The sequence below is a fragment of the Gorilla gorilla genome, chromosome 2 (assembly GCF_029281585.2).
Source record: "Gorilla gorilla gorilla isolate KB3781 chromosome 2, NHGRI_mGorGor1-v2.1_pri, whole genome shotgun sequence".
NCBI lineage: Eukaryota > Metazoa > Chordata > Mammalia > Primates > Hominidae > Gorilla > Gorilla gorilla.
In genome coordinates this window covers 151,802,613-151,824,166 of record NC_086017.1, presented here as the reverse complement: position 1 = coordinate 151,824,166, position 21,554 = coordinate 151,802,613, and the positions used below count along the sequence as shown (strand labels likewise).

Sequence of the window (21,554 nt, the reverse complement as noted above, 5' to 3'; positions counted from 1 at the left end):
GGGGAGGGGAGCAGGGACCAACAGAAGGACAGAGAGACATGGATATGTGAAGAAGGGAATGCATAGATAAGAGAGACCTGAGAGACAAGAGGCATATTAACCAATTATAATGCATAAAACATATATATGTTGATTTGAACAATGTGTAAATTTATGATTCAGTTGAGCAAAATTAAACATTGAAAACCCCAGGCATTCTAATGATAGAGACACCTGGGCAAACTCAAGCATTCTAAGGAGAGACACCTGGCCGACCCCAGGCATTCTAACAGGAGAGACTTCTGGCCAACCTCAGGCATTTTAGCAGGAGAGACTCCTGGCCATCCCTAAGCATTCTAATGATAGAGACACCCGGATGACCTCAGGATGTTGAGGAAGAAATTATTAGTTTTTTCAGATGTGATTATGATATTGATTATGTTATTTAAGAGTCCTCTGTCTTAGTTCATGAGGTAAAAAAGAAAACTAATAAAAGTCTTCAACTTTTGGAGATACAGACAGAAATATTTACAGATAAAGCAATAAAGTAATCTGTTCTTTTTCCTTCCAAAATAATCTGCACTGTAGGGAAATGGATAAAAGATTAGAGGTAACTGGATTGGACATAAGTTGATAACTGCTGAAACTGGGCAATAGAGTTCATTACATGTTTGAAAATCTTCATTATAACAACTAGAAGCATATATACATTTAATTTTTAATATGATAATCTCACTCCAGGGAATCTATTTATAGATATCACCCCAATAAAAATGTTTTATGTAGCAACACTAACAACAAAAAACTGACCAATAAGCCCAGGAAATTAACACCCAACAATGGCATAAGGTTGAATAAATGATGATGCATTCATACCATGTAGTCAATAAAAACAATAATTTAGAGTCAAACCAGTTTACCTGAAGTTTTCAGGAATATTGCTGAATGAGAATAGCGAGATGCACATATGTATGCATGAGATCCTATTAAAAAAAGAAAGACAAAAACCCTACATTTGCACATTTGTATATGTGAGGGTGCCCAGAGGGTTATTAACATGGGTTGGGAAATTGTTTTGGGTAGATAGTAGGGAGGTGAAGCTGCTGAAAAACTTTAGTAAAAATTAAAGGAAGCCGTGGTGTGGCCCGTGTTCTGCGGGCCATGTTCTCTGGGTATGGCCAGAGTGCGAGCTGTCATGTCAGGCTGTGTTTCAATCCTGCTTTGCCATTTGCCAGGGGTGACACAATGGAGAGGTTAGCAGTGTTCACAGAGCACCTACTGCATGCCCAGCCTGGCCTGGGAGCTCGCAATATACAAGTGAAGATGCCACTCCTTCTTCTGAGAAGCTGCTGTGCTAAGGTCAACATTTTAAGCACAGGATGCTACAGGCATATCACTTAATTTTATGAGCCTCAATTCCCCCATTTGTAAAATGGTGTTACAATATCTGCCTCACAGGGCTACTATGAAAATTAAATATGTGCAACATGAGTGTAGCTATACCTTCTTGGATCACACTCCTCTCACTATTAGGACCAAACATGTTATTATTGTCTCCAGGGGTAGGAAGATGGGTAGTTGAAATAGGTAAGGTGGGGTGTGGTTGGGGGAGAGTCAGAGAAAAGTCTGAGAGCTAAGGCATAAAAAAGTAAGGCAGAATTTTATGATTGTTTCTTGAGAACACAAAGGAGGCAAATTTTTTCATTTATTAATTTGAAAATATTAATTTAATGTTTACTATGTTATACAAGTTTATTTTCTCACAGTTCTGGAGGCCAGAAATCTGAGATCAAAATGTGGGTAAGGCCATGCTTCCTCTGAAGGTACTAGGAATGATCTGTTCCAGGCCCCTTTCCTAGCGTCTGATAGTTCTTGGTTTGTGGCAGCACAATTTTAACTTCTCAAGGTTTTCTCCCTGTTTGTGTGTCCATCTCTGTGTCCAAATTTCCCCTTTTCATAAGGACACCAGTCATATTGGATTAGGGCCACTCTTTTCCACTATGACTTTATCTTTCCTAATTATGTCATCAATTACCCTATTCCCAAATAAGATCTCATTCTGAGGTACTGGGGGTTAGGGCTTCAACATATAAATTTACATAAAAGGAAAGGACATTGAAATGCTCAAGTGGGTGGGTGGGTTGCAACCTTAAATAGGGAATTCAAGGGGGGCCTCATTGAGAAGGGGACACTTAAGTGAATGAAGGCTTCAGGAAGTAGAGAGTGGGCCATGTGTCAAGCAGAGGGAATAGCCAATGCAAAGGCACCAAGCTGGAGCAAGCTTGGGATTTTCCAGGAACAATAGGGAACCAGTGTGGCTATAGCAGAGAGAAAGTGAGGGAAGATGGGAAGGCAGGGACCTGGTTGAGATCGTGTGGCCCTTGGAGACCTGTGAAGAACTTTGGCTTTTACTCTGAGCATAATGGGGAATTATTTGCAGACACTAGACAGTAGAGGTATGATCTGGTTTGTGTCTTGAGAAAGGTCACTTTGGTGGTGAGTTTTAGAATACATTGTGAACGGGTGGGGAAGCCATTAGGAATCTAGGGGTGTGATCTAGACGAGAGATGACTGAGACAGAAGAAAGAGGTGAGACTTTCCGGGTAATGTCTTGAGCAGAGTAGTAGAGATGGGATTTGCTGCACAAATAGAGGGATTGGCTTTAAAAAGCCATGGCATGGTATCGGGCATCTGAAAATATTTATAATTTCAATTCTTTCCAATTACTGCAAATTTAAAGAACATAGCAAAATATCTGGCGGACAGAAGGCCCTCGATAAAGGTCAGTTTCTTTTCTTTCCCTTGTATTCTTAAGTCTGTCTCACCCTACACTTCTCCATTCCCAATCACGCATCTTAATCTTTGCTGGCTCTTTAATCGTTAAAGAGTGTAAATTGTTGTTGGCTTAAAGCAGTACATTTTAAATTGTCCTCTGAGGAATCCTAGGTATTTGAGACAGTGCCGTGGGGCCCAAGTGGGGGTCAAATAATGGCTAACTGGAGGGATCTTGAGCTGTCCCTGCCCAATCCCCAATTCATACAGAAACACTTATACCTGTGGTTTGTACAGGGCTTTATCTTTTTTAAAAAATTTTTTCTACTTTAAAAAAATCCATTGTCTTAAAGCATTCCTCCTGTCTGACATATTTTAAACCTTTTAAAACCAAATAAATGAGTCTTTAATGGTCAAATTTTAGATCCTGGTTCTGCTAGTTTTACTAGTGTTTTTCATATAGGCTTTTCTACTTTATCAAATAATAATGATGATGATGATCACCAGTATTTGTTGAGGGCTAAACTTGCTCTAGTTTAGAATCCTGCCTAGGAAATTGTAAAGAATGAAGCTACACATAAAGTCATAGATCCATACAGGCATAGAAAGTAAGAGGTTGGAGTACCCTTTTAAAAATTCTCATTTCACCCTCTCAATTTATTAACAAAATAACAGAGAAATGTTGACTTGGTCAAAGTTACCCAAGAATAGCTGAATCAAGAATCCAAGTGACTTGTGTCTCAGGTCACCAGTTTTCCCATTATATGCTGCTGGGAGGCAGGTGTCCTTAGATTAGGATAGGGAGTGTCATGATCCAGCTTTTGAAACAAAAGGTAGACACGGAGTACGTACTGAAGACACTTGATGTGACATTTACCATCCCTGGGAGTTCAGGTGTACAAGCTCCACCACATTTAAGAGCCCTTTAAACTCTCTAATTGCTCATTTATCTGATGTTACACAAATAGTCCCCACAGATACAGACTGACAGGTAAACAGCTTGCTGAGAATTTATTTAAAATGATAAACTAACATAATGCATCTTCTCTTGAGAGAATTACCAAAAGCACAGAATTGCACTGCAGTTTGCAGCCATATTTCTTCCATAGTCATTATTGGCTGTGACCTTCTAATTTTCTTGGGGAATGTTTCATTCCTTGATCCGTGAATTACTGCACTGTAAGCAAACCTGGCAGATCTTTTGGGAACAGAAAGATTGGGGCAACCTGGTGAACGTAAACAGAAAACACTCTGGGTATTGGCCAGATCTGGATGGAAATCCTGCCTCTGCCTCTTATATCTGGCTTTCTATGGGCAAGCTCTTCAGCTCACTATGCCTCAGTTTTCTCTCAGTAAAATGGGAATTATAGTAACATCTACCTCACTGGATGGTTGTGAGAGTTAAATGAGCTAAGTTGATACAGAAGCCTTCCCCCCAACATCTCTGACTCATGCTTCCCAGCTTCTCCTTGTACTCTGGTGATGGAGCGCTTCTTTCTTCTGCCTGAGGAAGCTCATTTCACTTCCCACTTGGGAGATCTCTCTTTTAGGAAGCTCTTAAGTTGAGTGAATATGTGGTAAAGCTCAAGGAAACATAGAGTCACTTGGGAACTATATCCCAGTATTGGGACCCAGGTTCTTTGAAGTGTTGCTTTCTTTTTATGAAATCATTTTATTTTTATTGACCAATTTTGGGGGACATTTATGCTCCCAAACGGTGAGCCACGTTTCTTTCTAGGACACATTCCCATGTTTAATTTACGATAAAAGTTTTTTAAATTCCAAAGGAAAATAAGCAATTTCTTAATTGAATTTAGTCAACAACGTATTTACTTTGTATTAGCTCTGAGCTAAATGCAAACTCTCAGGTTTTTCTTGTGCTAATTGTATGAAAAGGAGCATCAGCCTTATTATTCATAATGCTCATTCTGTGACATTCCTGAGTTTGCTCAACAATATTTGGTCAGTGTGATTACTTTGAACAATCTGAGTCCTTGTCAGTACTGCATGACTTGCTTTTATTAGGTAGAAGGGGTTCCACTAGTTGGGTTCTAGACATGGACACTTGCTGCAGCAACGCAATTTCCCCTTGATAGTTAAGATTAATCATCCCAGGCAGAAGAATAATCTACTTCTTTGCCTGTTGTAACCCTAGCATGCAGAATCCAACATGACTGGGTCTCAATCTTGACTTCCAACTCAATGAAACCATTGTTGTGTCACCCAGTGACAATATTTCTCTCTTGGGATCTAAGACTTTTTAAAATAGTAAAGCCTGAAAGTATAGGGACAGGAAGTATCAATTCTTCAAGTTGAAAGGGGCTATTCCTACTTCCATCTTTTGATTCCTGGACCCATGTACACTAGTTTTGGGGGAAACAGTACCATATGTTGGACATAGATTCAACAACATCTTTTAGGATAGTACCCCAACCTTGCAAGTATTGTTTCCCAGCTGGCTCTGTAATGAGTCTTCAGCAAGCTATTCTATGATTCTATCAATCTAGTGATGGGGTATGTGGTAAGACCAGTTGGAATTCCATGAGCATGAGTCACTGTTATGTTTCTTTTGCTGTGAAAATGAGTTATTTGGTCAGAAGCAATATTGTGAGTGGTAAGACAGTGAATAAGCATTTCATACATCCGCAGATGGCAAAGGGCAGAGTAGGCTGATTTGCATTCTGTAGAAAGGCCTATTTAATAGTGGAGAGAAAGTGTTGCTCCTCTATGATGGAAGAGATCCACTGTAATTAATGTGCCACCATGTGACTAGATGGTTTTCCAGAAAATGGCACCACATTGGGCTTTCAGCATTGGTCCCTGCTGCTGGCAAGTTACTACTCAGCAGAGGTGGTAGGCAGATTAGGATTGATGGGTGGAGGCCCTTTTTGAGTTCATACATAGCCTCCATTCCTGAGTGGGATGAGTGAGCAATCGCATAGGACACAAATGTTCACAACTCATCCCCATTTGTAGGGGTACACTCACATACTCTCCCTGCAGACCTCCCTGGGGAAAGACATATTTTTCTTGTTCTTTTCAAACACCATCCGTGTAGCCAAACCATTAGCCACTGCCTGTGAATCATTGTAGACCCGAGTTCCTGATAATCTTATCCAGACAAAGTAGATGACAAAATGTGCTGCTCAATGGTCTAGGAGGATCTCTCTTGACTACTATTTTTTGAGATACTCCTGATTGGGGTTGAACTTCTGCAGCTGCCACTTTCAGTTTGTACCAGCATATTGTGTAGTAATATCTGTAAATCAGACCTAAGTTTTTATTATTTGTCAAATGGTCATACAGATTTTCTATGATGCTGAAGGTTTGAGATGAGGGAGATGTAAAGTAAGAGTCTCAGCTACTTGCTCATGGAATTTACTTGTGCCCAAAGGACCTGTTCAAAATAGATCTTGTATATGCCATTTTACATGATGGAGCTGCTGTACATACCTAGTGTTATGGCTTTACCAAATGGACAAAGAACAGCTCATATCTGGTCATTTGATGTTTCACAGACAGGTATTCATTCTCTCCTAGTGTATAAGCCAAAAATTCTCTCTCAACAGGTGTAACAGTTAACATAAATACATAAAGTGGTCATGGCCTTGCTTCAAAACCCTAGGATCTCATGCTGTTATTTATCCTCTTTTAGGAGAATTCGAGAGGCTTATACAGTATTTTTCTTGCCTTAGATATCTCAAGTACTATTGTGTGTTTGGGGTTACGTGATCTAAAGGCAAAACAGCTTGCACTTCACCAAACCTGCCCAAAAGCCTTCATTTGCTTTGTTCCACCACACAAAACTGAGGGTAATGTGAGCTACTCAGTAAACAGGTCAGAGCAGCACACTCAGATGTGTTATATACTGCTTTTAAAATCCAAGAGACTTATCAAGGATTGGATCTCTTTCTTAGTGGTGGGCAATGCAGGGAGCAGAAACAACTTTTATTTTGGAAGCAATGTCCTAACAAATTCTCAGACCATTAAGCCTCCAGAAAATTGCACCAAGTTGGTTGGTTTCTAAGTTTTATTTTTATTTTTATTTTTTATTTTTATTATTTTTTTTAAATTATACTTTAAGTTTTAGGGTACATGTGCACATTGTGCAGGTTAGTTACGTATGTATACATGTGCCATGCTGGTGCGCTGCACCCACTAACTCGTCATCTAGCATTAGTAAATCTCCCAATGCTATCCCTCCCCCCTCCCCCCAGCCCACCACAGTCCCCAGAGTGTGATATTCCCCTTCCTGTGTCCATGTGATCTCATTGTTCAATTCCCACCTATGAGTGAGAATATGCGGTGTTTGGTTTTTTGTTCTTGCGATAGTTTACTGAGAATGATGATTTCCAATTTCATCCATGTCCCTACAAACGACATAAACTCATCATTTTTTATGGCTGCATAGTATTCCATGGTGTATATGTGCCACATTTTCTTAATCCAGTCTATCATTGTTGGACATTTGGGTTGGTTCCAAGTCTTTGCTATTGTGAATAATGCCGCAATAAACATACGTGTGCATGTGTCTTTATAGCAGCATGATTTATAGTCAATTGGGTATATACCCAGTAATGGGATGGCTGGGTCAAATGGTATTTGTAGTTCTAGATCCCTGAGGAATTGCCACACTGACTTCCACGATGGCTGAACTAGTTTACAGTCCCACCAACAGTGTAAAAGTGTTCCTATTTCTCCATATCCTCTCCAGCACCTGTTGTTTCCTGACTTTTTAATGATTGCCATTCTAACTGGTGTGAGATGGTATCTCATTGTGGTTTTGATTTGCATTTCTCTGATGGCCAGTGATGGTGAGCATTTTTTCATGTGTTTTTTGGCTGCATAAATGTCTTCTTTTGAGAAGTGTCTGTTCATGTCCTTCGCCCACTTTTTGGTGGGGTTGTTTGTTTTTTTCTTGTAAATTTGTTTGAGTTCATTATAGATTCTGGATATTAGCCCTTTGTCAGATGAGTACGTTGCGAAAATTTTCTCCCATTTTGTAGGTTACCTGTTCACTCTGATGGTAGTTTCTTTTGCTGTGCAGAAGCTCTTTAGTTTAATTAGATCCCATTTGTCAATTTTGTCTTTTGTTGCCATTGCTTTTGGTGTTTTGGACATGAAGTCCTTGCTCATGCCTATGTCCTGAATGGTAATGCTTAGGTTTTCTTCTAGGGTTTTTATCGTTTTAGGTCTAACATGTAAATCTTTAATCCATCTTGAATTGATTTTTTATAAGGTGTAAGGAAGGGATCCAGTTTCAGCTTTCTACATATGGCTAGCCAGTTTTCCCAGCACCATTTATTAAATAGGGAATCCTTTCCCCATTGCTTGTTTTTCTCAGGTTTGTCAAAGATCAGATAGTTGTAGGTATGCGGCGTTATTTCTGAGGGCTCTGTTCTGTTCCATTGATCTATATCTCTGTTTTGGTACCAGTACCATGGTGTTTTGGTTACTGTAGCCTTGTAGTATAGTTTGAAGTCAGGTAGTGTGATGCCTCCAGCTTTGTTCTTTTGGCTTAGGATTGACTTGGCGATGCGGGCTCTTTTTTGGTTCCATCTGAACTTTAAAGTAGTTTTTTCCAGTTCTGTGAAGAAAGTCATTGGTAGCTTGATGGGGATGGCATTGAATCTGTAAATTACCTTGGGCAGTATGGCCATTTTCACGATATTGATTCTTCCTACCCATGAGCATGGAATGTTCTTCCATTTGTTTGTATCCTCTTTTATTTCATTGAGCAGTGGTTTGTAGTTCTCCTTGAAGAGGTCCTTCACATCCCTTGTAAGTTGGATTCCTAGGTATTTTATTCTCTTTGAAGCAATTGTGAATGGGAGTTCACTCATGATTTGGCTCTCTGTTTGTCTGTTATTGGTGTATAAGAATGCTTGTGATTTTTGTACATTGATTTTGTATCCTGAGACTTTGCTGAAGTTGCTTATCAGCTTAAGGAGATTTTGGGCTGAGACAATGGGATTTTCTAGATACACAATCATGTCGTCTGCAAACAGGGACAATTTGACTTCCTCTTTCCCTAATTGAATACCCTTTATTTCCTTCTCCTGCCTAATTGCCCTGGCCAGAACTTCCAACACTATGTTGAATAGGAGCGGTGAGAGAGGGCATCCCTGTCTTGTGCCAGTTTTCAAAGGGAATGCTTCCAGTTTTTGCCCATTCAGTATGATGTTGGCTGTGGGTTTGTCATAGATAGCTCTTATTATTTTGAAATACGTCCCATCAATACCTAATTTATTGAGAGTTTTTAGCATGAAGGGTTGTTGAATTTTGTCAAAGGCTTTTTCTGCATCTATTGAGATAATCATGTGGTTTTTGTCTTTGGCTCTGTTTATATGCTGGATTACATTTATTGATTTGCGTATATTGAACCAGCCTTGCATCCCAGGGATGAAGCCCACTTGATCATGGTGGATAAGCTTTTTGATGTGCTGCTGGATTCAGTTTGCCAGTATTTTATTGAGGATTTTTGCATCAATGTTCATCAAGGATATTGGTCTAAAATTCTCTTTTTTGGTTGTGTCTCTGCCCGGCTTTGGTATCAGAATGATGCTGGCCTCATAAAATGAGTTAGAGAGGATTCCCTCTTTTTCTATTGATTGGAATAGTTTCAGAAGGAATGGTACCAGTTCCTCCTTGTACCTCTGGTAGAATTCAGCTGTGAATCCATCTGGTCCTGGACTCTTTTTGGTTGGTAAACTATTGATTATTGCCACAATTTCAGCTCCTGTTATTGGTCTATTCAGAGATTCAACTTCTTCCTTGTTTAGTCTTGGGAGAGTGTATGTGTCGAGGAATTTATCCATTTCTTCTAGATTTTCTAGTTTAGTTGCGTAGAGGTGTTTGTAGTATTCTCTGATGGTAGTTTGTATTTCTGTGGGATCGGTGGTGATATCCCCTTTATCATTTTTTATTGTGTCTATTTGATTCTTCTTTTTTTCTTTATTAGTCTTGCTAGCGGTCTATCAATTTTGTTGATCCTTTCAAAAAACCAGCTCCCAGATTCATTGATTTTTTGAAGGTTTTTTGTGTCTCTATTTCCTTCAGTTCTGCTCTGATTTTAGTTATTTCTTGCCTTCTGCTAGCTTTTGAATGTGTTTGCTCTTGCTTTTCTAGTTCTTTTAATTGTGATGTTAGGGTGTCAATTTTGGATCTTTCCTGCTTTCTCTTGTGGGCATTTAGTGCTATAAATTTCCCTCTACACACTGCTTTGAATGCGTCCCGGTGATTCTGGTATGTTGTGTCTTTGTTCTCGTTGGTTTCAAAGAACATCTTTATTTCTGCCTTCATTTCGTTATGTACCCAGTAGTCATTCAGGAGCAGGTTGTTCAGTTTCCATGTAGTTGAGTGGCTTTGAGTGAGATTCTTAATCCTGAGTTCTAGTTTGATTGCACTGTGGTCTGAGAGATAATTTGTTATAATATCTGTTCTTTTACATTTGCTGAGGAGAGCTTTACTTCCAACTATGTGGTCAATTTTGGAATAGGTGTGGTGTGGTGCTGAAAAAAATGTATATTCTGTTGATTTGGTGGAGAGTCCTGTAGATGTCTATTAGGTCCGCTTGGTGCAGAGCTGAGTTCAATTCCTGGGTATCCTTGTTGACTTTCTGTCTCGTTGATCTGTCTAATGTTGACAGTGGGGTGTTAAAGTCTCCCATTATTAATGTGTGGGAGTCTAAGTCTCTTTGTAGGTCACTCAGGACTTGCTTTATGAATCTGGGTGCTCCTGTATTCAGTGCATATATATTTAGGATAGTTAGTTCTTCTTGTTGAATTGATCCCTTTGCCATTATGTAATGGCCTTCTTTGTCTCTTTTGATCTTTGTTGGTTTAAAGTCTGTTTTATCCGAGACTAGGATTGCAACCCCTGCCTTTTTTTGTTTTCCATTTGCTTGGTAGATCTTCCTCCATCCTTTTATTTTGAGCCTATGTGTGTCTCTGCACGTGAGATGGGTTTCCTGAATATAGCACACTGATGGGTCTTGACTCTTTATCCAATTTGCCAGTCTGTGTCTTTTAATTGGAGAATTTAGTCCACTTACATTTAAAGTTAATATTGTTGTGTGTGAATTTGATCCTGTCATTATGATGTTAGCTGGTTATTTTGCTCGTTAGTTGATGCAGTTTCTTCCTAGTCTCGATGGTCTTTACATTTTGGCATGATTTTGCAGCTGCTGGTACCGGTTGTTCCTTTCCATGTTTAGCGCTTCCTTCAGGAGCTCTTTTAGGGCAGGCCTGGTGGTGACAAAATCTCTCAGCATTTGCTTGTCTGTAAAGTATTTTATTTCTCCTTCACTTATGAAGCTTAGTTTGGCTGGATATGAAATTCTGGGTTGAAAATTCTTTTCTTTAAGAATGTTGAATATTGGCCCCCACTCTTTTCTGGCTTGTAGGGTTTCTGCCGAGAGATCCACTGTTAGTCTGATGGGCTTCCCTTTGAGGGTAACCCGACCTTTTTCTCTGGCTGCCCTTAACATTTTTTCCTTCATTTCAACTTTGGTGAATCTGACAATTACGTGTCTTGGAGTTGCTCTTCTCGAGGAGTATCTTTGTCACGTTCTCTGTATTTCCTGAATCTGAACGTTGGCCTGCCTTGCTAGATTGGGGAAGTCCTCCTGGATAATATCATGCAGAGTGTTTTCCAACTTGGTTCCATTCTCCCCATCACTTTCAGGTATACCAATCAGACATAGATTTGGTGTTTTCACATAGTCCCATATTTCTTGGAAGCTTTGCTCATTTCTTTTTATTCTTTTTTTCTCTAAACTTCCCTTCTCGCTTCATTTCATTCATTTCATCTTCCATTGCTGATACCCTTTCTTCCAGTTGATCGCATTGGCTCCTGATGCTTCTGCATTCTTCACGTAGTTCTTGAGCCTTGGTTTTCAGCTCCATCAGCTCCTTTAAGCACTTCTCTGTATTGGTTATTCTAGTTATACATTCTTCTAAATTTTTTTCAAAGTTTTCAACTTCTTTGCCTTTGGTTTGAATGTCCTCCCGTAGCTCAGAGTAATTTGATCATCTGAAGCCTTCTTCTCTCAGCTCATCTAAGTCATTCTCCATCCAGCTTTGTTCTGTTGCTGGTGAGGAACTGCGTTCCTTTGGAGGAGGAGAGGCGCTCTGCTTTTTAGAGTTTCCAGTTTTTCTGTTCTGTTTTTTCCCTATCTTTGTGGTTTTATCTACTTTTGGTCTTTGATGATGGTGATGTACAGCTGGGTTTTTGGTGTGGATGTCCTTTCTGTTTGTTAGTTTTCCTTCTAACAGTCAGGACCCTCAGCTGTAGGTCTGTTGGACTTTGCTAGAGGTCCACTCCAGACCCTGTTTTCCTGGGTATCAGCAGCAGAGGCTGCAGAACAGCGGATATTGGTGAACAGCAAATGTTGCTGCCTGATCGTTCCTCAGGAGGCTTTGTCTCAGAGGGGTAACTGGCCGTGTGAGGTGTCAGTCTTCCCCTACTGGGGTTGCCTCCCAGTTAGGCTGCTCGGGGGTCAGGGACCCACTTGAAGAGGCAGTCTGTCCATTCTCAGATCTCAAACTCCAAGCTGGGAGAACCACTACTCTCTTCAAAGCTGTCAGACAGGGACATTTAAGTCTGCAGAGGTTTCTGCTGCCTTTTGTAACAATATAGTTTCATTGTACACCACTCTCCATCATTTGTGCTATTCTTGTGAAACATATCTGTATGTGTTATAAAGTGTGTAACATAGTGTTATAATTTTTGCTTTAGTTATATATCCTCTAAAGGAATTACGAATTCTATAATATTTTGTATTTACATGTATCTTTACAGGTAAGAGATCTTTCCAGTTCTCTTCAGTGTGTGTGTGTGTGTGTGTGTGTGTTTGTGTGCACACGTGCATGTGTGTGTAGATTTGAGTTTCCATCTAAGTTCCCTTCAGTCTTTAGAACTTTATTTAGCATTTCTTCAAGTAGTATTCTCATGACAACAAATGCCTCAATCTTGTTTTATCTAAAAACGTCTTTTCTCACTTTTATCTTTTGGGGACAATTTTTGGCAAGATACAGAATTCTGGATTTTTTTTTAGCACTTTAGAGGTATCATTTTATTGTGTTCTGACCTTCATTGTCTTTAAAGAGGAGCTATTATTCATTTATTTCTTTTTTACATTATGTGTTGCTTTTTTCTGGCTGCTTTTAACATTTTTACTTCATCTTTGGTTTTTAGCAGTTTGATTATGCATGCCTAGCCCTAATTTTCCTAGTATTTATTTGCTTGGGGTTCTCTGAGCTTCTTGGTTCCATAAATTGATATTAACCAAATTTGAGAAAATTTCACCTATAATTTCTTCAAATATGTTTTTATTCTCCATTGTCTGTTGCCTCTTTTGGGCCTTTAGCTGCATGTATGTTAGATTGCTTAATATAGGTCCACATATTACTGTGGCCCTTTCATTTTTTTAAAGTTTTCTGTTTTCCCTGCCCTTCACATTGGAAGACCTATACTGATCTGTTTGAGTTCAATGACTTTTTCTTCTGCCATTCCCAATTCACTATAAAATGCGTCCAGCAGGCCAGGCATGGTGGCTCACCCCTATAATCCGAGCACTTTGAGAGGCCGAGGTGGGTGGATCACAAGGTCAAGAGATTGAGACCATCCTGGCCAACATGGTGAAACCCTGTCTCTACTAAAAAAAATAAAAATAATACAAAAATTAGCCGGGCATGGTGGCGTTCACCTGTAGTCCCAGCTACTTGGGAGGCTGAGGCAGGAGAATCACTTGGACCCAGGAGGCAGAGGTTGCAGTGAGCCGAGATCGTGCTACTGCACTCCAGTCTGGTGATGGAGGGACCCTCCATCTCAAAAAGAAAATTAAAACAACAACAACAACAACAAGAAAACCCATCTGGCAAATATTTATGTCAAATATTGTACTTTTTAGTTTTTGATTTTTCTATTTGTTTCTTTTACATAGTTTTCACTTCTCTGCAGAGGATCCTCCTCTATTCATCCATTTTTCTCTTAAATTTTTTATTTAAACATCCATATACTTCTTTAAGTGCTTGAAAATATTAATAATAGCTGCTTTAAAGTCCTTACCTAATAGCTCCAATGTCTGACTTATCTCAGAGTCAGTTGATATTGACTGATTTTTTTCTCATGACTTTAACTTACATTTTCCTGTTTCTTCGCATTGTCTAGTAAGATATAATTGTATATTGGATATTGTGGATGACACGTGATTGGAACTCTGAATTCTCTTATCTTCCTTTGGAAAGTGTTGATGTTTATATCAGGAGGCAGTTTCTTCGTTGGACTCAACTCCACATTCTGTCTCTCCTATGGTAGGCAACAGCTGAATTCAGCTTTTTCTGTCCTCCACTTACTGCTTTTTGCCACAGTTTTTGAAGTTTCCTCCCATGCATGTGTATTTCATTGATTACCTGAGGATTTGGGTTGGCTTTACATGCAGATTGTGGGGCTTTACCTTTATAGCTTCCTTACTTTTCAGCCACCCTGGAAACTCTGAACTCCAGCCTCTCAGTTCTCAGGCTGCAGGACTGTGAGTATTTGCTTAACTTACACCCCCATGGTATGGATATGGGAATGCCTGCAGGAGGAAATCTGCACAAACCAATATCCAATGCTGTCCCCTTTATCATGCTCCTCTGATTTCTGCCTGCTTTTCACTGCTCTTTAATGTTTTCTACTAGATTACTTCTTTCCCAATTTTGTCCAGAGTTTACAATTGTTATCTATGGGAGAGTTTGTGATGGAAGTTACTCTTTTGTTACTGAAATAGAATTCCCTTACCCTAAACTTTTAAACATAAAATATATACTTGTACACCAACTCACCAAGTTTTTGATGTGGGGCTATGGCATTTTCTTTGAGTATGTACCTTTCTGATTATGTATGTTCACAATTTCCAATTTGGAGTTCTTCAAAAGTAGAACAAGAGCTTAAAGACGTTTGTGAAGTGCAAAGCTCATTGTCATGCTCCCAGGCTCAACCTAACTACAATTGTGAGGCCACAGTTGGTTTCAGCTTCTAGCAGAAAGATATAGCACAGTAAACACAGCAGGATATCAGGACAGTGTCAGGTATATCTTTCATGATGTTCTCATAACATTCAAGAGTTATTTTGTAGCCCTTTGAATGACAGCTCACATGTGAGAGGAGACCGTAGTTGGGGGTATGAGGGTGAGACAGATTGTATTTTTCAGTTATGGCCAGGACAGTATTTCCCATTCCATATGTTCTTCTTAAGATGTGAACCTGTGACTTCTTTTATCATAGCGGTAGGGAGTTTGTCTCTTTCCTTTGGGTCTACTTTGAGGAATTCGAGACAGCTTCTTTTTCTTTTTGGTAATATGAGGATTACCTGCATTTTGAATATTTGCTAGAATTCATTTGTGAAATCATCTGTCTATAGAAGTTTGGATGAATGGGAGATGTTGAGAGGGTAGCTGTTTGACATATTTGTTTTTCTGGATAGGAATTCATATCTTTATTTAGCATATCAATGTGGCCATTGTCCAGAGTAGTGGATTACATATTCCAACAGTTGTTATTATATTGGTAAGAAAAAAAGAACTTGGGAAGAGAGTCTGATGGCCTGCGCTTTTAGAAACTCCAATCTGCTTTCTATAGATAACAAAGAAAAGATGGTAAGATGTAAATTTTGAAATACTATTAAAAGCAGATTTCAGTCAATATTATATTTGTAGAAGTAATCCATAGGCTTGTACATGTTAGGTTATTTATTTTCAAGGCTGTGTATTTAATTGATTGACTTCATAATTTTTTTTATTTCAATAGGTTTTTGGGGAACCAGTGGTGTTTGGTTACATGAATAAGTTCTTTAGTGGTGATTTCTGAGATTTTGGTGCACACATCACCCAAGCAGTGTACACCACACCCAATGCATAGTCTTTTATCCCTCACACACCTCACACCCTTTCCCCAAGGTCCAAAAGTCCATTGTATCATTCTTATGCCTTTGTGTCCTATAGCTTAGCTCCCACTTATGAATGAGAACATACAATGTTTGGTTTTCCATTCCTGAGTTACTTCACTTAGAATAATGGTCTCCAATTCCATCCAGATTGTTGCAAATACCGTTGTTTTATTCCTTTTTATGGCTGAGTAGTATTCCATGGTGTATACATACTCATTTTTTTTTATCCACTTGTTGATTCATGGGTATTTGGGCTGGTTCCATATTTTTGAAATTACAAATTGTGCTGCTATAAACATGCGTGTGCAAGTATCTTTTTCATATAATGCCTTCTTTTCCTCTGGGTAGATACCCAGGAGTGGGATTGCTAGACCAAATGGTAGATCTACTTTTAGTTCTTTAAGGAATCTCCACACTGTTTTCCATAGTGGTTGTACTGTTATAGTTTACATTCCCAGCAACGGTGTAAAAGTATTCCCTTTTTCACCACATTCATACCAACATCTATATATATATTTTTTAATTTTTTGATTATGGCCATTCTTGCAAGAGTAAAGTGGTATCGTATTGTGGTTTTGATTTGCATTTCCATGACCATTACTGATGTTGAGCATTTTTTCATATGTAGCCATTTGTATATCTTCTTTTGAGTATCATCTATTCATGTCCTTAGCCCACTTTTTGATGGGATCCTTTATTTTTTTCTTGCTGATTTGAGTTCCTTATTGATTCTGGATATTAGTCGTTTGTCAGAAGTATAGATTGTGAAGATTTTCTCCCACTCTGTGGTTGTCTCTTTACTGTGCTGATCATTTCTTTTGCTGTGCAGAAGCTTTTTAGTTTAATTAAGTCCAATCTATTTATATTTATTTTTGTAGCATTTGTTTTTGGGTTCTTGGTCATGAAGTCTTTGCCTAAGCCAATGTCTAGAAGGGCTTTTCTGATGCTGTCTTCTAGAATTGTTATGGCTTCAGGTCTTAGATTTAAGTCTTTGATCCATCTTGAGTTGATTTTTGTATAAAGTGAGAGATGAGGATTCACCTTCATTCTTCTACACGTGGCTTGCCAATTATCCCAGCACCATTTGTTGAATAGGGTGTCCTTTCCCCACTTTGTTTTTGTTTGCTTTGTCGAAGATCAGTTGCCTGTATGTAATTAGCTTTATTTCTGGATTCTCTATTCTGTTCCATTGGTCTATATGCCTGTTTTTATACAGTACCTTGCTGTTTTGATAACTATAGCTTTATAGTATTATAAAGCCATATTTATAAATTATAAAACTATGGCTTTAAAGCATTCTTTGAGCTTCTTGTATTTGGATGTCTAGATCTCTAGCAAGGCTGGGGAACTTTTCCTCAATTCTTCTCTCAAATATGTTTTCCAAACTTAGATTTCTCTTTTTCTTGGGAAAACCAGTTATTCTTAGATTTGGTCATTTAACATGATCCCAAACTCCTTGGAGGCTTTGTTCATTAAAAAAAAAAAGAATGTTTTTTTCTTAGTCTTTGTCAGATTGGGTTAATTTGAAAGCCTTGTCTTTGAGCTCTGACATTCTTTCTTCTCCATGTTTGATTCTATTGCTCAGACTTTCCAGCGCATTTTGCATTTCTGTAAGTGTGTTCTTCATTTCCAGAAGTTGTGATTGTTTTTTATTAATGCTGTATATTTCACTGGAGTTTTTCCATTTATATCCGGTACCTTTTTTTTTTTTTAAATTTCTTTAAGTTGGATTTCACTTTTCTCTGCTGCCTCCTTGATTAGCTTAATAATTAACCTTCTGAATTCTTTTTCTGGCAATTCAGAGATTTCTTCTTGGTTTGGATCCATTGCTGGTGAGCTAGTGTGATCTTTTGGTGGTATTAAAGAACCTTGTTTTGTTGTATTACTAGAATTGTTTTTCTGGTTCCTTCTTGTTTGGGTAGACTATGTCAGAGGGAAGATCTGGGACTCAGGGGTAGCAGGGGAGTAAAGTAGACTGTGTGAAGGTCCTTGGTTCTATTTTTGTTAAGTACACTGGTTTTGTGTTGGTTGGCCTCCAGCCAGGAGGTGGTGCTTTCAAGAGGGCCTCAGCTGTGGTTGTATAGCTAGGATACAAGCTTGCCCTAGGGTCACCTTGAGATAAGTATTGAGGTTTCTCAGGTGGTGGGCAGGGCCATAGAACTCCCAAGAGATTATGTCCTTTGTAGTTCCTCAGCTGTCCCACGGAGTCTGAAGTGGCAATCCACCTCCTTCAAAGGGCCTGTGGATTATCTCAGCTTTCCTGGTATGTTCCTGTGGTAGGTCTTGGAGCAAAAGTTCATGATGTGGGTCTCCACATGCTGCTCTGTCGGAGCCCCCAGTTAGTCTTGCCTCCTATTTCCATTTTCCACAGGTCTTCTTTGACATATTACTTAGTTTCTATCATGGTTTTCCCTCTCCTATTTTTTTTTTTTTTTTTTTTTTGGTTTGGGTAATTTATATTTTCCTTTGAAATTCACACATTTCATTCATATCTTCAAAATTCCTAACACATTGTTGAATGAAGTGTTCTTTTGTGTATATCTTTGAATTTCCTTGCTTTTGTGTTTTCTCCTTTTTTCATTCCTATTTTATAATTTTGTACTTTCTACATTTTATTCTTGACTAAACTGACAAATGATATTTTAGCTGTATTGAATTTTGTTTCTGAAGAATCTGCTCTTAAAATATTTAATTCTATTTGTTTACCACCAATTTATTTTTTGTTTATATTTTTCTCAAGCTTTTGAAAAACTGTTTTTTCTTTCTCTTTTAATCTTTGATGATGAATATTTATTTATTTTCATTCTTGTGCGTTTGGAGATATGTGTCCAAGGATATGAACTTTCCTCTGGGTACAATTTTGAAGTTTTTCTAGTTCTAATTTGTAATGTTATTTTTAAAAGATAGTTAACGATTGCAGTTAAATCCATTATCTTTGACCCAATAGTTAATTGAAATGTTTTTCTCCTGATTTTCCAGTGTTTGGTTTTTCTGTTTCTACATTAGTTACTTATTTGTTTTATTGTATTGCCATCTTAGAATGTGGTTGGTATTATAATAGCTTCTTGGAATTTATTCCTGAAAGATGTTAATTTTTATAAATGCATTATAGCAACCTAGAGATAATTTTAATTATTCACATATTTTATATCCTTATTTATAGTCATATATTTTATCTGTCAGAGACCAAAACAGGTACACTTGAATCTTTTTATTACTTTTATATTTTTGTCAGTTTCTCTTTTATTTTCCTATGATTTTCCATTACAAATGTTGATGCTTTGTTATTTGATTCCTAATGGTTCATGACAGTATAATCTCCATGGACTGCAGACTTCATCATTACTAAGTGACTGCTTCTGTCCCTATGCAATGCTTTTGACCTTGAATTCAACTTTGTCTAATAACAGTGTCACAACTCCTATCTTATCTCCATTCAGATTTCTGCTCTAGGTTAGAAAGTTGGTTTGGGGACAATAGAAGTGATGTAGCTGCCCATCTCTCTCTCAGCCCTGTCTGCATTATTTCCTCTTGTAGTAGAAGAACAGCCTCCTGCAGGGTTCACTTTCTTCTTTCTGGCTCTCCTAAGCCCCGTGTTTCTATATCTCCTAGGTGAGCCCTTGAGTTTCTATATCTCCTAGGTGAGCCCTTGAGATCCCTCTTCTTTATCTTTTCAAGTTTTCTAAGCACTGGGGATGCACTCATGAATAAAATACAGACACTGAGTCTTAAAGTCCTCTTGCTTTATTGGAGACAATCAGAGTGTAAAGTCATAGTACAGAAAAATAAGAGTTACAATTGATGCGAATTCTGCTCTATGTAGGTAGATGCTGTGGGACTCAGACAAGGAACACCTCACCAATTCAGTCTTCCTGAGGAGGTGAAATGAGGTGGCCTATGGCCTGAATAGGAGTTAGCCAAGCAAATGACAAGGTATATGTGGTATACAAGACAGACAGGATAATATAATCAGAGTCATGGAGATTGTTATTAATATTCACTCTTCACAGAGAAAGTAGTTGAGTTTCAAAGAAGTGATGTACTTAGCCCAAGATAAGAGTTAATAGGTGGTGGGGTCAGACTTGAATCCAGGTCTTTCTAAACCTAAAGTCTGTGTTCTTCTGTCTAGTGTGTCACTTGCCCAAACACATTCTCCTTTCAGTCACATTCCATTTCCTCACCCTCTTTATGTATTTATATGTCTAGCTATCATACTCTTCTCTAGTGACAAAGCTTTTATACAGAGGAGCAAATGACTGACAATAGTCTAAGATACTTTCTCTCCAAAGAGATCTGTATTTTAATGATGTAAGTTAGAAGCTAAAAGAATACAACTACAGCAATGGAATTCCATACTTTGTTCAGAGAGGGAGATTTCAGAGTTGCCTTGTCAATGTCTGGTAAATTTCACCACTTGAGCTGAAAGTTGTGAGTCTGAGTTAAAATCTGGCCTTGTTCTGAGCATCCCTCTTTTTCTTTGGATTTCTATTCTTTGTGTCCCTTTACTCACACTAATTCCCAAATTCTTTGTACAAGGAAGGAGTCTCCAACCCATTTCCTTTATGACTGAAGTGATGGAAGACCTGGCCCTCTGGAGGAAGGTGCTGATAGGAATCATAGGCTGCAATGGATGAGAACAAAATTTTTCACCATTTACACTTTTCTAAAGCCATTCTTGCTTATGTTTTGGTTCATATTTCATTTCCAGGTCTTGTGAGGACCCTTTATCTTGGAGTTCTGACCCTTCCTTGTCTAAAAAGATTTTCAGAGTTGTGGGCATGCTTAACTTACTAGTGTCAGGAAGAGGCTGTGATGGACCTTGGGCTCTGTGTGGGTGTTCTTTTCTGAATTTGCACTGCCCTTTCAGCCTACATCTTTAGATCTCTTTGTGGTGGGAGCCCTCTGAGGCCCTGAATCTGGTTGTTCAGTCCTGCAGGAGTACATTTGCAGTTGGGGCTGGGAAGAAAGGGCTTTCCCTCAGGCTTTATCTATTCCCTGTTTCAGGAAGATAGGTGGTCTTGCCAAGAGCCTGGTCAGTGGGAGCTATCTTGCTCACAGGTGTTTTATTCTGTGGCTCAGTATTTAGTGAGCTCTGCTCATTCAACATTGATCAACAGTTTCATATCCACCCTAGAGTTTCCAGTTCCAATGAGTTGCTTTGAAACTCAGGGATTCCCTAACACTTGGCATGAATTATTCTTAACTTTCCATCTGTATTTATTTATTCAGTCAAACACATACATACCATCTTGGAAAGCTGGATTGTGCCCAGGATGTTAGCTACTTTAAGAAATGTAAAAATAGAGGTTCTTTATTACATCATTCAGTTTATACTTTTGCCTTTGCTGACTATATTTTTCAAACCAAAATCAGGGTATATGGTGGGCATTCATGATTTTTTATTTTGAAGTAAAAGAATACCTAATGAAGACTTGCTTAAGCAGGGGGGAAAAGGAGTTTTTGGCTCATTTAACTGAAAATCCAAGAGCATAGATGGTTTCAGGTGCAACTGGTTCTAAGGATTCAAATAGTCTCAAGACTCAGTTCTCATCATTACTATATTGGCTGCAGTATCAGATTCTATGTGGTAACATAATAGTGGCAACAGACTCACACTTTGTCCTTAAGGTTTAAATCCAGAAATGAAGAACCTGTCTCTCTCCCAGAAGTCTCAGCAATATCTTATTGACTCTGATTGGGTCATGTGAGCATCTTTAAGCCAATCACTGTGGCTAGAAAAATGCGGTGTGCTGATTGGCTTAGACTCAAATTACATGTTTACCCTTACAGCTGGGCATGGCTTTAACTCATTCAGATTACATGGATTGAATATGAGACAGGGTGGTTCCCCAGAGAAAGACTGGGATAAGAC

The 21,554-nt window shown here is 38.6% G+C and overlaps 1 long non-coding RNA gene across 4 annotated transcripts in view; it reads left to right on the top strand.

Moving 5' to 3' along the window:
* LOC115934030 (uncharacterized) overlaps positions 1-21,554 on the top strand; it is a 93,579-nt gene that overhangs the window by 42,914 nt on the left and 29,111 nt on the right. The gene's annotated exons all lie outside the window — the stretch shown is intronic.